Source organism: Peromyscus maniculatus, chromosome 6, assembly GCF_049852395.1.
Source record: "Peromyscus maniculatus bairdii isolate BWxNUB_F1_BW_parent chromosome 6, HU_Pman_BW_mat_3.1, whole genome shotgun sequence".
In the NCBI taxonomy this organism is placed as follows: domain Eukaryota; kingdom Metazoa; phylum Chordata; class Mammalia; order Rodentia; family Cricetidae; genus Peromyscus; species Peromyscus maniculatus.
This window is the reverse complement of record NC_134857.1, coordinates 101,543,053-101,566,580: the sequence shown is the minus strand read 5'-3', so window position 1 is coordinate 101,566,580 and position 23,528 is coordinate 101,543,053. Positions and strand designations below refer to the sequence as shown.

The 23,528-nt window shown below is 41.2% G+C and overlaps 1 protein-coding gene and 1 long non-coding RNA gene across 5 annotated transcripts in view; one reads left to right on the top strand and one right to left on the bottom strand.

Moving 5' to 3' along the window:
• Arhgap29 (Rho GTPase activating protein 29) overlaps window positions 1–11,363 on the bottom strand; it is a 67,809-nt gene extending 56,446 nt beyond the window's left edge. For 2 of the 4 annotated variants that reach the window (XM_076574895.1, XM_076574898.1), the window contains exon 1: window positions 11,277–11,363. The gene's annotated coding sequence lies outside the window, so the exon portion shown is untranslated. Of the gene's footprint in view, window positions 1–10,045; window positions 10,184–11,276 lie in introns of those variants that run through there. The other 2 variants (XM_076574894.1, XM_076574897.1) reach the window with 1 other exon arrangement.
• On the top strand, window positions 10,686–23,054 carry LOC143273972 (uncharacterized). Its single transcript, XR_013052345.1, has 2 exons — window positions 10,686–10,765; window positions 22,832–23,054. It is a non-coding gene; the product is annotated as an uncharacterized LOC143273972 (long non-coding RNA).
• The last annotated feature ends 474 nt before the right edge of the window (window positions 23,055–23,528 follow it).

The window sequence follows — 23,528 nt, the reverse complement described above, 5'->3', positions numbered from 1 at the left end:
GTAACTATATGACACAAATAAGTTTAAGCACAAAAAGCACAATACTGAAATAATACTTTTCTACTTAAAATTATTGGTTTATAATAAAATTATAAAGCCCACCTCTCAAAAGTAAAAACTATCTTTGAATCATCTACTGCAGAACTGCAACATCTCAAATTGTTCCACAAGTTACAGAAAAACATTCTGTAAGCACCCTGTAATTGAAAAGAAATTACTTGTGTTTCTACCATTCTCTGTTATGATTGTTTCTAGCATTTTTCCCTTCTAAAAATGGTAATTCACACTCTCTTTAGTTGCCTGTGAATCATCCATCCTGTTAAGCATCAACGTACACATTTCTAAGTTTTCTTTGTACATTCTCTTTAAAATATCTATGGTACCATACTGAATAATGATGTTCCTATCGATAATGGTGACATAGCCGATTGCTAGTTTTGTTCAGCAGATGATTTCACATTCCTGAAGTAGGTGGTGAATTTAGGCAGCCTCTGTTTTGCATAGCAGAACATGGTCCTGAGAGCACTGGACGGCTGGAGTCATTTGTGGTTGTCACGGTTGAGGAAGGGGCTCTACTGACATCTAGTGGGCAAAGGCCATGGACATGCAAACGCCTGCAAGCACAGGACAGCCCGCTCTGAACAGCCTAGCCAGTCTCAAGTCAAGACGCCTTATTCTACACCCGACTGCTTTATACTTATGCTCTGTAAGTTGTACAGCAAAAAAATACGTCACGTTATATCACAGTATGCCCTCAGCAAAACCTGGACTCAGTCAACACAATTTCTTCAACAAAAGTTACAAGAAAACAGATACAAAGAAAAATGTCTAGATTAAAAAACCTTAAAAGAGGGCCATGGGTAGTAGTGCATACAGGTAGATCTGTGAGTTCAAGACCAGCTTGGTCTGCATAGTGAGACACTATTTGAAAGAAAAGAAATCCTTAAAAGATAAAGTGCAAGAATAAATATCAACAGATCTGTTCATTCACTGTAGTAAACAACTAGGAAAGTGTGGGGGGGGTAGATAGATACTGTTTTCAAATGTTGGACTACACAGAGCAAGGGGCAGTAGTCTTTGAGAGATGGAATCACAAACCAATAAAATAAATTCTACAATCTCTGAACTTTCAATGAAGTAAACTCTACCATCTCCTAATTTAATGGAGTGAAATCTACAGTCTCCCAACTCTTGCCTAATGGCACATTTTAGACCATAGCAAATGAAGAGAGAAGCCAGGCAGAATATGGCAGGCACTCTTGCTAAACTGAGGAGAGCAGGATCCTAGTTCCAGGGTGAAGGGTGAAGTAAATAGGGAAGGAGGACCCTCAGGCCTACATAGGGAATTCCTTAGCTCTTTCTGAATACCAACCTGCACTTTCAGGGCAAATTCCACAAAGGTACAAAGAATTTCAAGGGAGCTGGAGACTTGGGTTTTTTCATTGTCCAGAGAACAGAATGACCTACTGAACACTCAAAGGGAGATCAGATCCTAGGAGATCATGCCTTTTAGTTCATCTAACTCAGCCCTAATAAAACTTCAAAATAAGGACATTTTGTTTGTTTGGTTGGTTTTTCGAGACAGGGTTTCTCTGTGTGTAGTCCTGGCTGTCCTGGAACTCACTCTGTAGACCAGACCGGCCTCAAACTCACAGAGATCCGCCTGCCTCTGCCTCCCAAGTGCTGGGATTAAAGGTGTGAGCCACCACCGCCCATCAACAAGCACATTTTTAAAAGCTATTGCTTAAAAGTTAATACTATGTTGTAATATTTACAATAAATGAAGAAGTAAAATGAATGGTGATGACATAAAGAAGGGCAATGAAAACTGACAATGAGTCTTATGTGTGAATTGACAATATTATTTGAAGGTATAAATTTAAAATGTGAGCCGGGCGTTGGTGGCGCACGCCTTTAATCCCAGCACTCGGGAGGCAGAGCCAGGCGGATCTCTGTGAGTTCGAGGCCAGCCTGGGCTACCAAGTGAGCTCCAGGAAAGGCGCAAAGCTACACAGAGAAACCCTGTCTCGAAAAACCAAAAAAAAAAAAAAAATAAAATAAAATAAATAAATAAATAAATAAATTTAAAATGTGTATTAAAATCTCTGGAAGTACAACTAAAACAATATTAACAATTTTGACAAGACAGATTTTTACAGAAAATTATACCCCACATGGCAGAATACACACTCACTAAAATAGGTCATATGTGGGATTATACAATTACTTCCAATAAATAACTGAAATAATATAGTATACCTTTTCTGACCTAGGCAAGATTAAATGTGACATCAACAGCATAAAGGTATCTGTGGAATCCCCAAATATTTGTTAATTACAAAACAGGCTTTTAATCCATAGACCAAATTTACACATTCAAAAATTTAAACTATTTTGAATTGAATGAAAACAAAAACATGCTGGGAGATGGTGGCTCACACCTTTAATGCCAGGACTCAGGAGGCAGAGGCAGGCAGATCTCTGCGAGTTCAAGGCCAGCTTGGTCTACAGCATTAATTCCAGGACAACCAAGAATACACAAAGAAACCCTGTCTCAGAAGGAAAAAAAAAAAAACAAAGAATTATTACTTAAACTGAAAAATATCTAGCTAGACTGATCAAGAAATAAAGACAGCAATAAACACAAACTACTAATTTGAGTGAAAGAAGGAACATCATTATAGACCCAACAGACTACAAAGGAATTTTATAGCAACTTTAAATTGAACAATGTCAAAGAAACCCAACAAAAGAAACAGAAAATCTAAGTAGTCTTATACATGTTTAAAAAATGGAATTTATAATTTAAAACTTCCTGTAACAAAAACTGTAAATCTACTGGGTTTCACTGATAAAAATCCACTGGACCAGAAAATAATAATAATATATGCAAACACTTGCAAAACAAAAGAAGTAAAAATATTCCCGAATCTTTTTGAGGCAGCATTCTCCTGATATTAAAACCAAACAATGATACTACAATAAGATTACAGATCAAATTCCTTAAATGCAGTATTTACACATAAACTATAACAATATCATAGTTAAAAAGAGCTTGCTCCAGGGAATGTAAATTTAAGTTTAGCATTCACTAGAAACACTCATGTGACCATTTCAAAAGATTCAGAAAAAGCATCTAACAAAATTCCTTGTCCATCAATGGTCATTTAAAAAGTCAGCAAAGTTAAACTAGAAGGCAATTTCTTCACCCTGATAAAAGTCATTTTATAAAAAGCCACAGCTACCATTATAGCTAATAGTGAAAATACTGTTGTTAACCAAAGTTTAAAGCAGTACAGTAAGAAATAAAATGCATTCAGATTAAAAGAAAAGTAAACCACTTTACTCAGAGATGACAAATTTGTGTTCCTAAAAAAAAAAAAACAAAAAAACTCTAAAGAATTTGTTAAATACTGCATTTAATAGAACAAGATCAGAACACAAGTTAATAAATGCATCATAATCAACTTTATAAACCAACAGTTGAATAATGAAAATTTAAAAACCAATTCCATTTACAATATCATCAAAATACAGGACATCTCAGGGACAACCTTAACAAAACTTGCCCTAAACTGGTAACCATGAAACACCGCTGCTGGCCTAGAGAGCACACGACTCAAGCAGTGAAGACTTGTGCTGCTCATGCAGACAACCAGTTCCCAGCACCCACGTCTGGTGGGCTTAACAACTGCTTCTAACTCCAGCTCCAGGAGACCTGATGTTCTCTGGCTTCTGCAAAGCACCAAACACATGTACACAACCAACACACATACAAATAATTTAAAATAAAAATAAATCTTAAAAAAAAAAAAACCCACTACTGCAAGAAATCAAATTGGCTAAATTGACAATGTAGCAATCACTTTCATGAGTAAGAGGAGTCAGTATCTTTTAAAAAAAAAAAAAAAAAAAAAAGGCTCTCATATCATAGTCTAATGTTGGTCAAATTTAAAATAGCAACTTGCAGCCGGGTGGTGGTGGCACACCCCTTTAGTCCCAGCACTCAGGAGGCAGAGGCCAGCCTGGTCTACAAAGTGAGTTCCAGGACAGCCAGGACTGTTACACAGAGAAATCCTGTCTCAAAAATACAAAACAAAACACCGACAACCAAACCATCACCTTGCCACAGCTTAGAATCACCTGGGAAGAGAGTCTTAGTAATAAATCTCCATCAGGTTGGTCTATGGACATCTCCACAGGAGGACTGGTCTTGATAGTTAATTGTTCTGGGAAGACCCAGTCCACTTGCAGGTAGTATCACTTTCTGGGCAGGAGATCCTGAACTACACAGGATGGGAGGAAGCCAGAGTAAAATGGCAAGCAGAAGCAAGCACGAACCCATTCATTTCTCTGCTCTTGACTGTGGATGGGATGTGAGTAGTGACCGCCTCGATTTCCCCTCAATGAGGAGCTGTAACTTGGAAGTAGCTCTTAGGGTGTTTTATCAGCACAACAGAAACGAAACTAGAAAATCTAGCATTCACTGTGTAGGTCTTGAACTCATGGCAATTCTCCTACCTCAAATTATAATTTCAAGGAATCATTGTGGACCTTTCTTTTCTTTTCCTCTTTCTTTTTTTTTTTTTTTTTTTTTTGCTGAGATAGGGTCTCACTATGTAGCTCTGGGTGTCCTGGAACTCACTCTTTAGACCAGGCTGGCCTAAAACTCACAGAGCTCTGCTTGCCTCTGCCTCTGCTGGGATTAAAGGCATGTGGCACTACACCCAGCCTGTGCTTAAATTTTATATTAAAATGTTACATATATAAAACAACCAAATTTTTTTTAAATTGGAGAACTTAAGACTGCTTTACTTCAAGATTTGCTGTTTAGCGACAGGAATCAAGATAGTATGATTTCTAACATATTGACAACATACAGCAATAGAATAGAATCCAAAAGTAAAACCAAATACATAGGCCAAATGATTTTTTTCACAGAAGAAAAAAGTAATCTTCCAATAAATAATTGATAACCATATGTGATACCAATTTACTTGACAGGTCCCATAGACCTAAACATAAAATCTAAACACCAAATTTTCAAATTTAGGAGAATAGAAAGCGGATGTCTATTTTTAAAAATAAGATTATTTTAGGATTACAACCATGTTTATGTATTATATATAATTTCCTTTCAGCCATAGGAGCAGTATTCAGCAGTTGAGTCAGTATGGCCTAAAATAGTTACCATCTGCACCCAAAAATTCCAGGATATTTTTTGAAACTATAGTCAAAAACATAAGAAATGATTTCTCTGCAGACCCCCAAAACAAAAGAAAACATGAGCAAACTGGATGAAAATTAACTTTTATTCTTTAAAATATCCTTTTAAAATATGAAATGCAAGCTAAAATTGGGAAAAAAATTGACAAAGAGTTTGTCTAAATTATGTCAAGAACGCTTACAAATGAGTAAACTCAGTAAGTAATGAAGGAATACTTTACAGGAGATACACAGCTAGGAAATACACACTTGAGACAGGGTTCAGTATAAAGAAGATGCAAATTCAAATTAACCTAAGACACTAATAATGACAAGAAATTTTAATTTCAGCTAACCCAAACATTACATGTTGTTGAGGATGTAGAGCAACATTCCCTGTAATACAGTATTGCCATACAAGGCACACAGTCGGAGAAGACAATCTGGCAGCTTCTTACATAGTTAAATCTTCTCATTTATATACCCACAAAAAATGAAACCATACATTCACTCCACATCTTGTTCACAAAAATTTTCACAGTATTCAGAAACTGCAAACAGCTGATGTCCCTCTAAACAAATAAGCTGAAAAAGCGGGGTACAGTCTTAAAATGGAATACTACCCCTAACAAAAAATGCCCATGACATAGCAAGAACTTTTAGATGAATCTTAAAAGCACTCTACTAAAGGCTGGAGAGACAGCTCCATGGTTAAGGGCACTTGTTTGTTCTTGTAAGGGACTGGGTTGGGTTCACAGCACTCCCATGACAGCTTTTGACCATCCACACGTTCAGTTTTGGGGATTCTGGCACCCTCTTCTGGCCTTCACAGCACCAGGCATGCATGTGTTACACATACACATACTCAAGCAAAGCGCTCATACACATTAAAAAAAGAAATAAATCTAAAAAAAAAAAAAAAGCCAACACATTAAAGCATTATGCTAAGTCAAAAAAGTCAGGTCAAAAAATGTCGAAAAACAATTTATGCATATTAGCATAATTATATTTATATAAAACTTTAGAAATATGAAAGTTAGTATTTAGCAGCAAAAATCATTATAATTGGTTGTCTATGGACAGAGTAGTATGTGGATGTAGGAGAAATTGCAGATTAGTATGAATGAATTTTAGAATGATGCAAATATCATTCTAAAAAACATTTTTATTATATAGTGATTACCTGGGCACAAATCATATGTCAAAATTCAAAGTGTATACTTATGAACCATAAATTCTACTATATAAATTATGCATCAATTAATTATATGTGTATGTCAGTATACATATATCAAATACATACAATTATATGAACCTTATCTGTACCTTGATTCAAGCTATTAAAAAATGACTTATAGCCGGGCGGTGGTGGCGCACGCCTTTAATCCCAGCACTCGGGAGGCAGAGCCAGGCGGATCTCTGTGAGTTCGAGGCCAGCCTGGGCTACCAAGTGAGCTCCAGGAAAGGCGCAAAGCTACACAGAGAAACCCTGTCTCGAAAAACCAAAAAAAAAAAAAAAAAAAAAAAAAAAAAAAAAAAAAAAAAAGACTTATAATTTGACTAAACACTGGACTGAATTATGGAGAATGTTGGTGTTGCATTTAATAAATAACCTTTCTTTGGGGAAATACATGCTGAAATTTTATGGATAAAATAATATGCCTAAGATTTATGTCAAAATACTATGGAGGATTGAATGAAGGGGGGATATAAATAGGAGAATGACCAGCTTTTGTGACCCATGCCTACAATCCCGGATATTCTAGTTGCAGGATAGCAAGTTCACCAATTTAAGATATTCCCTCAAAATCAAAGACATGTCTTAATAGGATCTGGGGGAACTGCTCAGTAGTAGAGCACTTGCCTAGGATGTCTGAGGTCTTGGGTTCAATTCCTGGTACTGGGAGAAAAGGCTGGTCATACACTGGTATGCTGTGATGCCGAGGCTGGACATAGAGAAATTCTTTATATTATTCGGTCTACTTTCATATATGCTTGAAATTTTCCATATTAAAAAATTATTTTGTTTTCATTTCTTCAAGAGTCTATCCACCAGATCTACTTTGAGATCTCTCAAGATCCTTCCCACCAGTCTGGTCACAATACTCCCTTTTAGTCTCCCCTTCCCATTTTTCCTTCAGAAGCCAGCCAAGGATGCACAAAATCAAACACATCAAGCAAAAATCTGACAGATGAATAGTAGGCAAAACTATATAATATGTCTGGAAGTCCCTGAAACTCTGTGCACTCCTTTCCCCAATACTTTTATGTGGGTTGAAGAGATGGCTCACCAGTTAAGAGCACTTAACTGCTCTTCCAGAGGACCTGGGTTTGGTTCTTACCCCCAGATGGCAGTTCACAACCACCTGCAACTCCAGTTCCAGGGGCCATGACACCTTGTCTAACCTTCACAGGCTCCTGCACACATGTGGTATGGTACACATGCGCGCACACACATACACATACACACATAAAATAAAATCAACAAATGTTTTAAAAGCATCTCAAGTATCGATTATCTCTTTTTTTAAAAAGGGTGACTGGTATTTGAAAACTTTCTCAAGAGTACACACTGACATGTCTTAAGAGAAAGACTATTACCAAAGGAAGTAGTATTACCCAGTGTCTACTCTGCACGGGGTGGCTCATTTCCTTATCACAGTAGTAATAAAGAGAAACAATAAAATGCTAGCCTTCCACAAAAATCTTTATTATAACAGTATGACCTGCAAGCCTGCCTTGTTTCTTCACCCACAAATGAATGTGGCTCAGCACCACGCTGGAGGTGGGTGGGAAATTTTAAAAAACAAACAACAAAAATTCAACAGCTCTGAATGCTCTAAAGCAGAACTGGATCTGTGGCATACTGGTGTACAGTTCTGCCCAGGAGGGTCCTTTTCCTCTGTATTTACTGAAAACTCATCTCTGAGCCTTCAAACTCATACAACACACTTCTTTCAAGAAACCTTTTCATTCTCTCCACTAAAAATAACTTTCCCACAGAACATTCAGCATGCTTCTTTCCTTTAAGGCACCTATAATATCACGCCTTGGGCTATTCCATACTGTCTATTGTTACTCAATAAATGGGAAGGTTGTACAGGGCTCTCTCTAGCATGGTGGGATCCTGCTGAGTCTTCTCAGTGAACGCTAAATGGTTTATCAAAGGTATAAGATAAAAATCCTTCCACGATGCTTTCTGGGCATGAACTTTATTCAACATAGTACTAAACCCTTGGCACCAACAACAGTTGCTGCAAAAACAGCTTTTACAGAGGAGATGTGAGGGTACTGGAAATTCAGGTGCATGCTTTAAGAGAAATGGAAGAGTCAACATATATTTGCCAAACGGTGCTTTCTTCTTCCCAGCCAAAGTTGTATTTTCTGCCAACTTGGGGATTTGAAACATTTTCTATCTGGGCCTGCCTTACTCAAGTTCACGCTCAAACTTCTCAAAATCATGAGACCAGAGCTACAAGCTCTGTAAGGGTAATGAGGCTTAAGTGTCAGGGCTCCTTACTAGCAAGCACAGTACTTGAAGCATTTATAAGTAGGCATTTCTGGCAAGCTGCCTAAAGAAATCACGGAAGAAAATGACCTAAATCTCATGCTGGGGTTTATTTATTCTTTTTAACTATTCCTTCAAATCTAATTTTGAATTCTTTTTCATAAAGAGGTAACCCCTTTGCCCCAAATTCAATGAGAGAAGAAAAAGGTAAACAAAACAAAACATGCTGGGTGGGCTCTACTCTGGTCTTCGAACTTTTGAGAAATGCGTTAACATTTCCCCTCCCCTTAAAAGACACACTGTCAGAACATGTTCAAGATCCAAAAGAACACTGTGTGAACCCAATCCTTAACCCCCACAGACGGTTAGTGTTTTTGTTTTTGTTTTTTAAGCGAAATAAACTCAGGGGTATTGTCAAAAGGGCTCCGAGACCAGAAGCCTTGAGCAACTTTGTTTTGTGGAAGCAAGACGCGACTCCGGGGCACCAGGTTTCCATCAAAGACAAAGTCCTGGGACATTCTCAGCAATAAAACTTTCAGGGGCAGACTCCCCTGGTGGCAACTGTAATCTCAGTTTATCAATTCCTAGTCTGCAAAGCGCACGGTTTACCCTAGGGCCACAGCTGGGAAAAGGGTGACCGGAGCCCAAGGAATGCGAGGAGGAAAAGTGACAGAAACGCCTGGGAGGGGGGCAGGGCATCAGAGGGGAAGGGGGGGGGGCGGGCGGTGTCTGACAAACAGCCGGCCCTCCAGGACGACAAGAGCCAGAAGGAAAGTGGGGACGACGCCGGAGGTGTTCCTTAGTGGACCTCAGCCTCCGCATCTGTCACCGTGGAGTTAGCGAGGACGCCACCAAACTTTCTGACCGGGTCCCAGGGAGCACGGACGCGGAGACCCGCGGGAGAAAAGCCACGGGGAAGCTCCCGGAGCCCGCGAGTCTCGGGCAGGCGCGCGCGGGGACTGGGTGGGAAAGGGCCCGGGGCTGCCGGCCGGACGCTCGCAGACGTGGCCGGGGATGAGGACGGTCCCTCCCGCGAGCCGCTTGCCCGACCGACGCCGACGCCGAGCCCCGCGCGCGCGGGCACCAGGGTCCGCAACGTCCCCCGCCAGGAGCCCGCCCCGGCCCGGCCCTCCCCGCTCCTCAGAGCCCTTCGTCCCCGTCCGACCCTCGGAGGCGGCGGAGGGGACTTCGAGTCCCGAGCACCCACCCACCCACCCGGCCTTGCCCGCAACCGCCTCCGCCCCGCGCCTCGGGGGACCCCAGACTCCACAGCGTCCGCGCCGGCCAGCCCCGGGGCCACGGCGGGAGCCCGAGCCGCCTCCCCTCACTCACCGTGGGGCTCCATCCCGCGTCCCTGACGCCAGACCCACACTCACGGCCGCCGCCCCCTCTGCCGGCTGGAGCTCGCCGCCCCCATCCCCCACGGCCGGCCCGAGGACGCCGGCTCCAGCTGCCGCCGCCGCCGCCGCCCCAGCAGCTACCGCCACGACCGCGCCAGCCGCGGACGCCACGCCCCGCCCCTGCCTCGCGCCCCACGCCCCACGCCTCACGCCCTCTGGGGCCCGCCTCCTGGAGCCCAGCCCATTGGCCCTGAGCTCTAGGGAGGCGGGGCCACGGCCGCGGGGGCGGGGCCACGGCCGCGGGGGCGGGGCCACAACAGGTGCGGGTTGGGCAAGGCTTGCTCTCGCCCTCAGCAAGGCGTCTGGAGTTCATCAGGGTCCCCAAGTCCCAGTGGTTCTGGTGGATCCCAACTTTGGGCAATCGGAGCCACCAAGGAAAAAAGTCATCCTTTCTTAGCTCCACATGGAAACCACTCCTTCGTCCTGGTTTAAACTGGCCGATTTTCAGGCGGGCACTAGGAATGCTTTCCAGTCGGGACTTTAGTCTTGAGCAGTCTCCTCCCCCTCCATCCTTTTACCTTTCAAAACCAAATTTATGACTCACATTGAAACTTTCCCACTCTTTTCTTTCTTCAGCTGTCATTTTCCGAAAATTAAATTACTCAGTTACATCAGCTATTATGCAGAGTATCTGGCTACATAGATGTATTAGGTAAGTGTTAATTAACTACACATCCCTCTAATCATACAACACACTTATCATCGAATGTTCCAGATAATAGGACCATTAAGTGTGGTCGGTGAGGATGAGAACAGAAAAAGCATAGATGTTGGGTTATAGATCATATATGGGGAGGGAAGTGTGCAGAGTGTTGCACATCTAACTTACACTTATCTATACCAAGAATATCTTTCCTGTTGTTGGTGCTGAGACATAACACTCCCTGAACATTAGTTGACAAATAGGTAAATTTATAGAAAGGTGTCTTGTCTTCTTTTCCCGGTGCTATGATCAAATACCCTGACCAAAGCAGCTTAAGGAAAGGTTTTCTTTAGCTCACAAAATTTAAGTCGGGGAAATCAAGGCAGCAGGAGCTTGAAACAGCAGTCACTTTACATTCACAGTCAGGAGAGCGAAGACTGCATGCTAGTCCTCCACTCTTAGACACTCCATGATCCCCTGCCTAGGGAATAGTAACGCCTACAATGGGCAGGCTGCCCACCTTGGTCAGTAGACTCCCGATAATGTCCCACAGGTACACCCAGGGACTCATCTTTCAGGTGATTCTAATTCCTGTCCGTCCAGACACAGTCCAATAATGGAGCCCTGTGAGGAGAATTCTGAGTGCTTGTGAGAAAATTCTAAGAAACCAAGACAAGAGTCTTGTGACATCAATTCCTTTAAAAGCACAGGCTTATTCTTGAATTATATTTTTGTGTCTCTCCCAGGTGTAGCAGATAGGAGTGAGTGTACTTCAAATTATTCATTACAACTTGCTGTTATTTGTTTATATGCCTCTCTGGAAAAACATGGTTTTTTGTTTGTTTGTTTGTTTTGTTGGTTGGTTGCTTGCTTTTTGTTTTTTTTGTTTTGTTTTGTTTTTTGTTTGTTTTGTTTTTTGAGACAGGGTTTCTCTGTGTAGCTTTGGTGCCTAAACTGGATCTCGTTCTGTAGACCAGGCTGGCCTTGAACCCACAGAGATTTGCCTGCTTCTGCCTCCCAAGTGCTGGGATTAAAAGTGTGTGCCACCACCGCCGGCTGGAAAAACATGTTTTGCCATGTGTGGCTTGTCCATCACATGTGTCTTGTCCTTGTGATTACACTTTAGTCATGTGATTCCTCTTAACCCTCAAAGCATAAACTGTCTGATGCTCTGAATAAAGATGACTATTGCATGAGACTCTAGTCTGCCTCATTCAGTGGCTCCATTCTCCCAGGTTCCACACTTCTAGAACCTAGAACGGTAACACTGTCATGTTGACAATTAACCCTAACTAGCACAAAAGGGTATCGAGAAAAAACCTTCAACTTCATGTTTCTCTTAAATCCTTTTTTCTAAATGCACAATAGATACATTTCACATGTTCTCATTATTAATCATAGGTGATATATGACATTTCTGGAAACAAAAGGTAGTTTATTCTAAAATAAGTGCAAAGCCTGGAAAGATGGCCCAGTGGTTAAGAGAACTTGCTATTCTTGCAGAGGATGTGATGTTCAGTTCCCAGCATCCACATGGTGGCTTACAGCTGTCCTTATCTCTAGGTCCTGGATCCATCACCCTCTTCTGGCCTTAGCAGGCACACATGCAGGAAAAACATTCATACACGTAAAATAGAAATAACAAACTGTAGCAGGAATCTTAAAAGGTCTTATTAATAAAATCAAACCTGAGCCAGTTATTGGGGTGAACATTGGAAGATCAGAGAGACAGAACAGGCCACAGCTAACCTCACCTGGCCAACTTCTCAGTTGATTTTGTTTCCTCAGACTGGAAGCCTCTGTGTCCTCATATCCGAATGGATCTCAGCTGAACTGTGCTGCTCAAAAACTAAAAGCTTAACCAGCCAAATGCTTCTAGTTTCTGGTCCTCACACCTTATATACCTTTTTGCTTTCTGCCATCACTCCCTGGGATTAAAGGCTCACTCCCTGGGATTAAAGGTGTGAGTCACCATGCTTGGCTGTATCCTTGAACAGATGGATTTCTGCCTCTGGAATGCTAGGATTAAAGGCGTGTGCTACCACTGCCTATCCTCTATGTTTAATATTTGGCTGTTCTGTCTCTGACCCCAGATAAGTTTATTAGGGTGCACCACAACAAACCTTAAAAAAAAATACAATTATTAAAACTGACAAAAAATGAACATATGAATCTGATGCCTGGTAGAGGTGACTGTGTTTGCAAAAACATTCTAAACAATAAAGCTCAGTTAGATTCTCCAAAGTATCCCAGAATATGCCCTGAACCATGCTGTAAAAATAAATTAATAAATGTTTGCTGGCTAAAGTGACTCATGATCATGGCTTTGGAGGCCAAGAATAAACAAACAAGAAATCAAAGGAATTACTGGATGTTTTTCAGATGACGTAATATTACTATTTATAATTTCAGCATACATTGATAACTCTCTGATCACTGATCTGCTCATTTCGTCTGTGATAAAGGATAGCAGCTCCACTCTGAAATCTTCCTTTTCTTCTCCTTAAAATCAAGCCACTTATTGCTAGGATGTTGTTTTCCTGTAGTTCTAGCACTAGGGAGGTGGGAGAGGTAGAGGTGGTAGGATTACAGATTCAGGGGCAGCCCAGGGTTGTGACTGTGGGTGGGGAAGAGGGAGAAAAAGAACAGGCGCTGTTCATTTGGGTTTGGGGCCACATTTATTTTATTTAGTAGTGCTTATACTAAGTGGATGCAGTTTGTGTCTCCACTAAGTATTTCCTGCAGAAATCCTGAAGGAATGATCTGAAGATCCAGGAATAAAAATTCTTCTAGTATTCTCTTTCTTCCCTCCCTCCCTCCCTCCCTCCCTCCCTCCCTCCCTCCCTCCCTCCCTCCCTCCCTCCCTCCCTCCCTCCCTCCTTCTCCCCTCCTCCCTCTCCCTCTCCCTCTCCCCCTCCCTTTCTCTCTCTCTCTCTCTCTCTCTCTCTCTCTCTCTCTCTCTCTCTCTCTCACACACACACACACACACACACACACACACACACACACACCTGTGTTCAACTTTATCATAAGTAGTGGAACCAATCCCATGACCACAAAACCTCATGCCTAAAGTAGAGTCTGTTCCTAAGATCACGTGCTCTGAAGTGAAAGGCTAATTATAAAGGTGCATGTTCTATGTGGATGATGGAAACAGGAGCCCAGCCCCTCCGTGGACGGCTGTTCATTTTTTCATTCATGCTTCAGTGGCAATCTGTTCAGGAGACTGCAACATCACTCACCAGGACTATCTAGTTCTTATTCCTTCCACAAATATTTATTGAATACTTCTAATATGTCAAGCGTTGTTCTAAAGGGAACTTTAAATCCACTCCCAGTTTTATTTATATCAAATAAAAGCATGACTAAATGCTTGGGAGAGAGGACGAGATCATGGAAGAGGTGAGGGTGAACTCACAAGCAGGTACCCTAGGCTGCTGCTGCCCCTAGCCTTGCGACTTGAGCATTTAGAAAGAACGATGAAAACCCAGCAGGCCGCAGGAGCACAAAGGCTTCACATTCCAAAGTGGACAAAACTCACCAAGCAGGTTATTAATCTTGATTCCAAGATGGTTGTAATTGAGAAACAAGGAATCAATCAGTTCATGTGCTGGAAATGAATGTGAGAGACACTGCAAACATTCATAGATTCTGTGCTGTTACAAAGAGAGGAAACGAACTAAGAACAATAAACTTAAAGAAAAAGTTAAATGAGGGTTCAGATATACTCATTTCAAGTTCGATTAAAGTATTAGCATTATGACTAGATTACAACATTATTTTTATGCTATTATACACATTCTTGTAGAACTTAAAAAGATTTTTAAAACTTGAAATTATGCGTGTGTGTGTGTGTGTGTGTGTGTGTGTGTGTGTGTGCACTGCTCATGGATTCCAGAAGAGGGTATTAGATCCCCCTAGAGTTGGAGTTATGGGCAGTTATGAGCTGCTTGACAGGGGTGCTGGTAACCTAACAGGCCTTTGGAAGATGAGGACATGCTTTTAACCTCTGAGCTATTTCTCCAGCCCCTCTTATAGAAATTTCAATGGCGTAAACCTCTGTGCTCTTGTTTAAACCTCTGCCTATTTCCAGGCATAGTGGTGCACTGCCATAATCCCAGTACTTGGGAGACAGGAGGATCAGGAGTTTAAGGTCTGTTATAGAATATTATTTTAAGATGTATTACATTTGTTTATGATGTGGAACATTGTTTAATGATGCAAAGATGCATTGCATTCTTTTATGCTACATTTGTTTAACTCTGGGAAGCTGTGTTACTTTGCCTGTCTAAAACACCTGATGGTCTAATAAAGAACTGGCTAATAGCAAGTCAGGAGAAAGGATAGGCAGGGCTGGCAGGCAGAGAGAAGAAATAGAAGGAGAAAAAGAGGGATCAGGAAGCAAGAAAGAAGAAAGGACAAGAGAACAAGGAGAGAAGGATGCCAGGGGCCAGCCACACAGCCACACAGCCACACAGCCACACAGCCAGCCATGGAGTAAGAATGAAAGATACACAGAAGTAAGAAAAGGAAAAAGCCCAGAGGCAAAAGGTAGACGGGATAATTTAAGAAGAGCTGGCTGGAAATAAACCAAGCTAAGGTCGGGCATTCATAAGAAAGCCTTGTGTGTATTTATTTGGGAGCTGGGTGGCAGGCCCCTCAAAGAACAAAGAGCAAAGAGTAAAAAACAACCAACAACAAAGGCTAGTCTTTACATGGGCTATCCTGGGCTACATGAGACCCTGTCTCAAAAGAAAAACAAAAATATGTCTGTGCTTGAGTTACTCTGTACTTACTATAATCCTACATAATATCCTAAGTGTGGAAGGAAACTCCCTGAAAACTAAACAGTGAATATATATGGTCAGTGTCCTTTTAAAAATTGCAGTTATTGGCTGGGCAGTGGTGCCACACACCTTTAATCCCAGCATTTGGGAGGCAGAAGCAGGTGGATCTCTGTGAGTTCGAGGACAGCCAGGGCTACAGAGAAACCCACCAGTCTCAAAAAACAAAAGCAAAAATGCAGTTATTGTAACATCTGCAAAGAGTCCTCACTTTAACCAGACATCCATGTCTTGCTCTGTGCAAGACAGTACATTAAGTTTCCTTACCATTTAGTAAAACACTGTCATCACAATCTTATATAATTGTTAGTCAGTTTTAAAAAGAAAAAACTGAGGCAAATAACAAAACCTTAAAAAAGTTATTTCTTTTGTGGTACTGGGACTCAAACTCAGGATCTTGCACATGCCAGGCAAGAACTCTACAACTGAGCACACATCCTAATCCCTCCATAAAGAAAGGATGTCTGGGGCTGGAGAGATGGATGGCTCAGTAGTTAAGAGCACTGGCTGCTCTTCCAGAGGACCCGGGTTCAATTCCCAGCACCAGCTCACAACTGCCTGTAACTCCAGTTCCAAGAGATCCAACACACTCACACAGATATAAATGCAGGTAAAACACCAATGAACATGAAATAACATTTTTTAAAAGCTAAAAGAGAAAGAATTTCTGCCTGACTTGAGGAAAATTGATGCTGACATAAAGATAAACTTGACCAGATTTCTCCTAGCGGGAAATGACTCCTAGTCTACCATTGGCACCCTGCACTACCTTCTTGTCCTTCACCAAATACAGAAGGTCCTTCTAACCTTTGCTTCTCCCTCTGCCTGGAACAGGCTCCTCTCTTGTAGCTGTGTGAACAATTGCTCCCTGTCCTCCTTAGATTGTCCTCCTCCATGTCAGTGGCATGTCACTCTTTGGGTGTCCTTGTATTTCTCACTCTGCTTTAATGTTTGACACGCCACTCACTCCTTCACTGACTTGATACCAAGTTATACACAGACACATCATGTCTATAACATATGTGAGCATGTGTTTGGGAACGTCTATACTCCATAATAGAGGCAGCTCTGCCAGTTCTGCTCATGGCTGTGCCCCTAGATCCTGGAATAAGACTTGGAGTTAACCCATCAGTGAAACGTTTTGTAGAAAATAGTGTTTTCCTGTGGAAAGGATCAATTTCAATCAGATAAGAGAACCATGTTGCTGTGTTAGGCGATATTTTTATGCTAGCTGTAATCATCAGCGTAATAACACATGCCAAGTCTATCTGAAAGAGCCATAAATAACTCCAGAATCTGAAACGATTTCCTTCTTCCTTTAAAGCAGAAAGGGGAAACTGTTATCCTGCCATTTCTTTCACCCGTTGCTCTAAATGTTAGCTACTCAGAAAACACGCGGAACTACTCCTAACCTCTGTATCTCATTCTCACCCTCTCTAGAAGACCATCAAGTGGCATCTGTTTTCCTCAACAGAATTTTAGCTTTCTGACCCAGAGGCCTGTGAGAGCATAGATATTCCATCTCCCATTATTTTATAGGAAAGCCCCAGTTCTTCAGAGGTCACATGTCAGTGACTGGCCGAAGTAGACTGCCACCAAGACAGGGCTCTTTCTATGCTGATTGGCTACAATTTTAAAATCTCTGGAAGTCTATGAAACTATATCAGACCACCCACCTAAATCATTCTTAGTTTAATATATGAATGTGTAAGCTATACTAATATGCTAAATATAAAATTTGTTCTGTAAATTGATTCTTATTAATTCGGAGATCTGACTTAATAAATAGTACTTAATTTTAACTGCATATAAGTTCATTATGTTGTATCAGTTTGGGGTGTGGTTAATTTTGGTACTTATTATTTTTCTTGATTTGGAAAGAGTTTTTTATATATAATAAAATTTATTTTCCCCCTTTATTAAAGATAGAGTCTTTTTCTCACAGAGTTTATCCTGATTACAGTTTCCCCTTCCTCTACTCCTGCCAGCTCCTCCCACCTCCCTCCCATCCAGCTCGACCCCCTTTCTGTCTTTCAGACAGAAAACAAACAAGCTTCTGTGGAATAATAATATAAGATAAAAAGATAAAACAAAAACTAATACATCAGAATTGGACAAAACAAACTGGAAGTCATAATATGTCCACAAAGGACCTGTAGGGTAAAAAGAGCAAAGAAGGAGGAGGAGAAATATATATTTACAAAAAAGGGAAGATTCCAGCCACAACATTATGAGACAAGGAACCTCCAAAGATGCTGTTGAGTTCATCTTTTCTTGGCCATCTTCTATCAGACTACCCTTAAGAGTAGTTTCTTTCCTCCAGTGAGACTCCTTTTGAGGAAACTAATAATAAAGTTTTGATTTTTTTTAATAAAGTAGTACAAAAAATTCTTCTTTAAAATAGGTGACTTAGCATAGCACCAATGAGAATCTTGGTTTGCTGTTGACTCAGAAAGTTCTCCTACAGCATTCTGGCACACATACACACACACACACACACTACCCACCACCTAAGGGCAGGCTGGCTAGCTCCAGGAAAGAGTAAAGCCCAATGGAAACATAGCCAATCTCTTTCTTTATCTACTCACTAAACAAATATTGCTGAGCCTTCTGAGAAACAATGCTACCACTAGTGAATTTAATGAGTGTTTATCTTCCTAACTTCATATTTATATAGGGGTGACTGCCTGTAGTGTGCTTGCCAGAGGACTGGGAAGTAACTGCTTGTAAATGTTGAAAAATATTTGATTTACAAATCTGCTTTTAAGTTAATTCAAGAGAACGTTACTTTGGGTAGCACAGGAGAATTAGTGCACAATTATTACTATACCATTTAGTTACTTGGGTTTAGACTATTTTGTTCTGAAGTTATCTCAATAGCTGGCAATGTGGAATTTAAATTAGAAGAAAACGTAGGAGTTGAGCCACATATCTGTAATCCCAGAACGCCAGAGTCTGAGGCAAGAGAATCTAGAGGTTAAGGCCAGGCAAGTTCCAGTCCATTCTAGAATATAGTAAGATTCATCTTCAGAGCTGGGGTGTGGGGAGAACGGTTAATAACTGAGAAAATTCTACTTCAAAAACATTATAAAATTTTGAGGTTTTAATTGGAAAGGTTGCTGCTTGAAAGTGGAAACAACTGAACCAAGCAAACAGAACGGATTGGTATTTACTGACGGATTGACATCACTCACCTCATTGTGCTCGATGCAGTATTTAGTGTGGGATGTTCAACACGATGCTGGATTTGGTCAGGAAGCTGCATAGTACATGAGTAGATGAGGTCAGAGACATAACTATACATCCTACCAGCCTAAAGCCTGATGAAACAGCTGTTGTGTAACCGCACTGAAACTACCTGCTTAGTATATGCAGGGTGGGGAGCCTGAGGAATCCCAAGGCATCCAGACAGCAGGCTGTCTCACTCAGGAACTGACCCAAATCAGACAGCGAGGCAGCATGTGCTTTAGAATCGAAGGATCTCTCCTGTGAGTTCATCTGGGTTGGAACAGAAAGGTCACACTGATTTCTAGTAAGTTCTTTCTGGGTAGTGATTAAAAATCAAGAACAGTGGGGGAAGGGCTCCATTCAGGAAAAGGAGCTAAAAGAAAAATTACCAAGAAACCAGACTCTAAGAAAACGAGTGGACTGGTAGGTGCTTAAGAAAAAAGAAATAAAAAGAAAAAGCATAGATGTAGGTCAAAGGACAGTGGATTCTAAAAGGACCCTTTGAAGGTGTTTCACAGAGAACTGGTATTTCAACGCCTCAGACTTATCTTGAACACCAATACCACAGTGTAACGACGCTGTCAATGCCAGCAGTAGTGTTTTACTTATGAATCAGAGTTGGAGGTGCCAAGCAGTTTGGGGAACTGGGGGCAAGGCAGAACTGGAGGAAAAAGGGAAAGAAAACAAGGGAGGTGTGTGTGTGTGTGTGTGTGTGTGTGTGTGTGTGTGTGTGTGTACATGCACATATACGCGTGTATATGTATGTACACACATATATGAAGAGACAAAGACAAAAATAGAGAGGCCGAGAGACACAGAGACAGGCTTTGAGAAATTTCTTGGGGACAAAGTAACCACTAATTTATCAAGAAAATATTATGAGCTGAACTGTACCCCTCCAAAATTAATATGCTGAAGTCCTACCCCACCGCACTCCCGAGTGCTATCGGATATAACAGAATTCTCATAGTCTATCTGGAGGCAGGGCCTTTAAAGGAGTACTTAAGTAAAAAACAGAGTCTTTGTGTGACCCTAATTCAACAGCTGGTATAAGAAGAGGATATTAGGACAGAGACGCACAGAGAGCAGACCCAGGGAAACACAGGGAGAAGGCAGCCGTCTAGGACCCTCAGAGGAAAGCACCCAGGCCAGCACCTGAACCTTGGACTTCTAGCTTCCAAAATCATGGGAAATCACATTTCTGTTGTTTAGACGACTCAGGCTTGGGTACTTCATCACATCAACCCTAGCAACACAAGGTCATTTCTAGGACTTCAACAATACCAGACACGCCTATCCCGTAGAGATTTTAAAGTCCAGTTGTGCTTCAAGTTGCCATGATCAAACCCTGGAAGTGGGACATGTCTTCTTTCCAATACAAGGCACAGTGAGTCAGTATCCCTCCTACTCTGGGGTGTAGGCCAGGATTCAACATCATGCTCATTGTAATATTGTCATTCCAATCAGAAGGCAGGAAGTTCACAAGCCTGGTATTCTGTAGGTCTTTTCTGGGGAGGGAGTTGATAAGTTCTTGCTCAAACTTGAAGGGGTGTCCTAGACACTTTTTTTTGTATGCAGCTGAGGAAGATATGGCAAGTTGGAGGACAGTATTGCTGACACTGAAATGGGTATTCGTGGCTACTTAGTAGAAATACTATAATAGCCATCATAGAAATTCTGTCATAGTATTTGGGTTCCAATATAAGCTCAACAAGTATTAACTTTGTATTCCTTTTTGATCCTAGGGTACAAAGTCCTACCACATACATTATCTCAATTAATCGTCAAAGCAAGTCTATGAAATGTCAATTATTGTTAACATCCTTATTTGGTTTAAAAGAAACATATCTCAAGGAGAATGAACTACTTGCTCAAAGTTGTATGAGTTAATAGCAGAGATAAAACTCTAGACATATTAAACTCTAGACTCTATCTCCATCAGCAAGGGCTTTCCAACATACCCTAGATTGTTAGCTCTATTTTACTCTATAAATTTCAATGATGCATTTCAATCAAGCAATGACATTTTTAGCATTCATTAAATATTCTAAGTACTGGACTGGAGAGAGATCTCAGCGGTTAAGACCACTAACTGTTCTTCCAGAGGTCCTGAGTTCAATTCCCAGCAACCACATAATGGCTCAGAACCATCTATAATGGGATCTGGTGCTCTCCTCTGTAATGTAGGCATACATGCAAACAGAGTACTTGTACATCAAAATAAATCAATAAATATTTTTTAAAATTTCTAAGTACTAGCAAGCTTTAATGTATCCACCCTAGAAAAAAATAAATATTTTGTACATATAAATGGGCAGAGGAGAACATTCCAGAATCTCTTCATAGATTACATCCTCATCACAGTACATCCTCATTGCTGCTTTGGGTTCAGAATTCCTTGAGGGTGAGTGGTTAAAATTGATTTTCTCTTCCATAAAACCAATACCTGATATATATACACACATATACATATACATACATATATATACACGTGTGTGTGTGTGTGTGTGTGTGTGTGTGTGTGTGTGTGTGTGTGTGTGTGTGTTTCCTAGACATGGTTTCTTTATGTATTTCTGGCTGTCCTGGAACTAATTCTGTAGATCAGGCTGGCCTCGAACTCACAGAGATCCACCTGCTTCTGCTTCCCTGAGTGATAGAATTAAAGGCGTGTACCACCACCCCCCAGCTGAGAATATAGTTAACAGTACTAATCTCTATATAGCTCGTGATGTATTTTACCTTAAATGTGTTATCTGTGCAACATAAGTGTTTGAATTCGTGGAAGATTTACAAGCAAGCTCACTGAGTGGAGGAGACTCCTGAAAACTAAGGGTTTTCAGAGACTTGATTTAAATTCCTCTCAAACCTATCCTTTCATGATTCAGAAGGCACTTACAGACTCTTACAGTGTCTCTAGCTGTAATTATGACGTGTCACATAGCCTTGTGATACATGTCCTAAAGAGGACTAATAAATAAAACACTGAGTGATTACTGATGACATTGCATAAGTCACACTGTACTACTGTAAATTAAACCATGCCCCCTTATGACAGCTGAATGAACCCCAGAACTGATGTGATAACTTATTCTGCATGTTTTTCTTCCTAGAGAGGGAAGAAGTTATAGAAGCACAGAGCAGAGATGTTGACTTCTAGAATGTTCTCTGATTTCCCTTCTTAGAGAACTTGACTGCCATGTAGCACATGTGAAAAGTCTTTGATATACTACCATAGCAAAGAGTCTTCTGCTCTGGGATGATAAACAAGAGTCCAGAAAACAATAGCCTGAAATGAGTGGTGTGGGTTCCTACTACCTCGTCCCACAGTGAAGAGAACATCATGGTAATAGATTAGGTCTTTACTCATCACAATTTTAGCAAGCACAGCTCTGTCAAAAGCTATTGCTACTCCATTTTTCTCATGGGAAAACTGGGGCTTAAAGAGATTGATTAGTCTGAACCAGGTCACCAAGATCTGAGGTCTTGTCAGTCTTGACAGAAAGTCTTCATCCTCCATGCACACTGCTTCCAGCACAAAAGGAATCAACTCTCTTCGTCCCTGGGGGTTCACCAGGGAAGCCACCAAAATTCACGAGTTTTTTATTGGGTGAATCCGTTTTGAGGTCTCGACACCAAGAACTGTAAACTCTTGACTGTTTGTCTATAAGAAGGTATTTCTATGGTCTTATTCAGGGCTTTAAATCAGAAGCCTCGTGACCAGGAATAGGAATGCCAATTTAAACCAAAGTGCCAGTTTGTGATAAGCAATGTTCATTTACATTTCAGAGATAAAAGTAAATGAGTATATCAACAGAGTGGGGTTTTTTTTATTCTCTCTCTCTCTCTCTCTCTCTCTCTCTCTCTCTCTCTCTCTCTCTCTCTCTCTCTCTGGTGTATACATACATATTTGCTCTATCTGTGTGACCAGCTGTTCACTCCTTTTCCCTTTGGGAACTATTATTCCAGTTCTCATTTCCCTGCCTTATTTTAACCTCTGCTTCAGATTGGATGGACTCTGCATTGGAGAAAGATCTCTCATTCTTCCAGTTCCTGGAATGCCCATAGCTCCTTCTAAAGAGGGCTAGCCTCAGGCTCCTATGTCCTACCATCACCAGGTTCAACCAGATTTCCATCGTTCTGAGGACAGTCTATCCATAGGTCTGTCAGTGTTTTATGAAATAATCTGGTAAGGAAGCTCTACCAAATAAAAAGGGTAATTACCAGTACCAATGAGGCCTTATGTTTAAATAAAAGGTTTTGGGATTTGGGTGCTGATGTTGCAGCAGGGACAGAGGTAAGTAAGAGTGGCATACAGACAGCAGAAACATGGAGTAGCAGGCACTATTAGTGAGCAGAGGCCACAAGACAGAAAGAAGAAGAAAGGAAGTTGTCTATTAGTATCAGGGACAGTAGCAGCACAGACCAACAGCAACTGTGTCATCATAAAAACGGCACAGCAGTAGTCAGGGCAGCTGGTGATGATATCAAGAGGCTGAAACAATGAGGCAAACTGTAATGCATTCAAAAACAGCTTCTACTTGTCAAAAGATGTGCTGTCTCAGTGAGGTCGAGTGGTGTGGTATTAAGTGTTTTCTGACTTCCTTAGAGCCTCATGAGTCCTCCATCCCCACCCATGTATGCCCATGGTCCTGTTAACCAAGGCAAGCATGTCTCTGTTCTTGAAACATCAGAGCATGAAA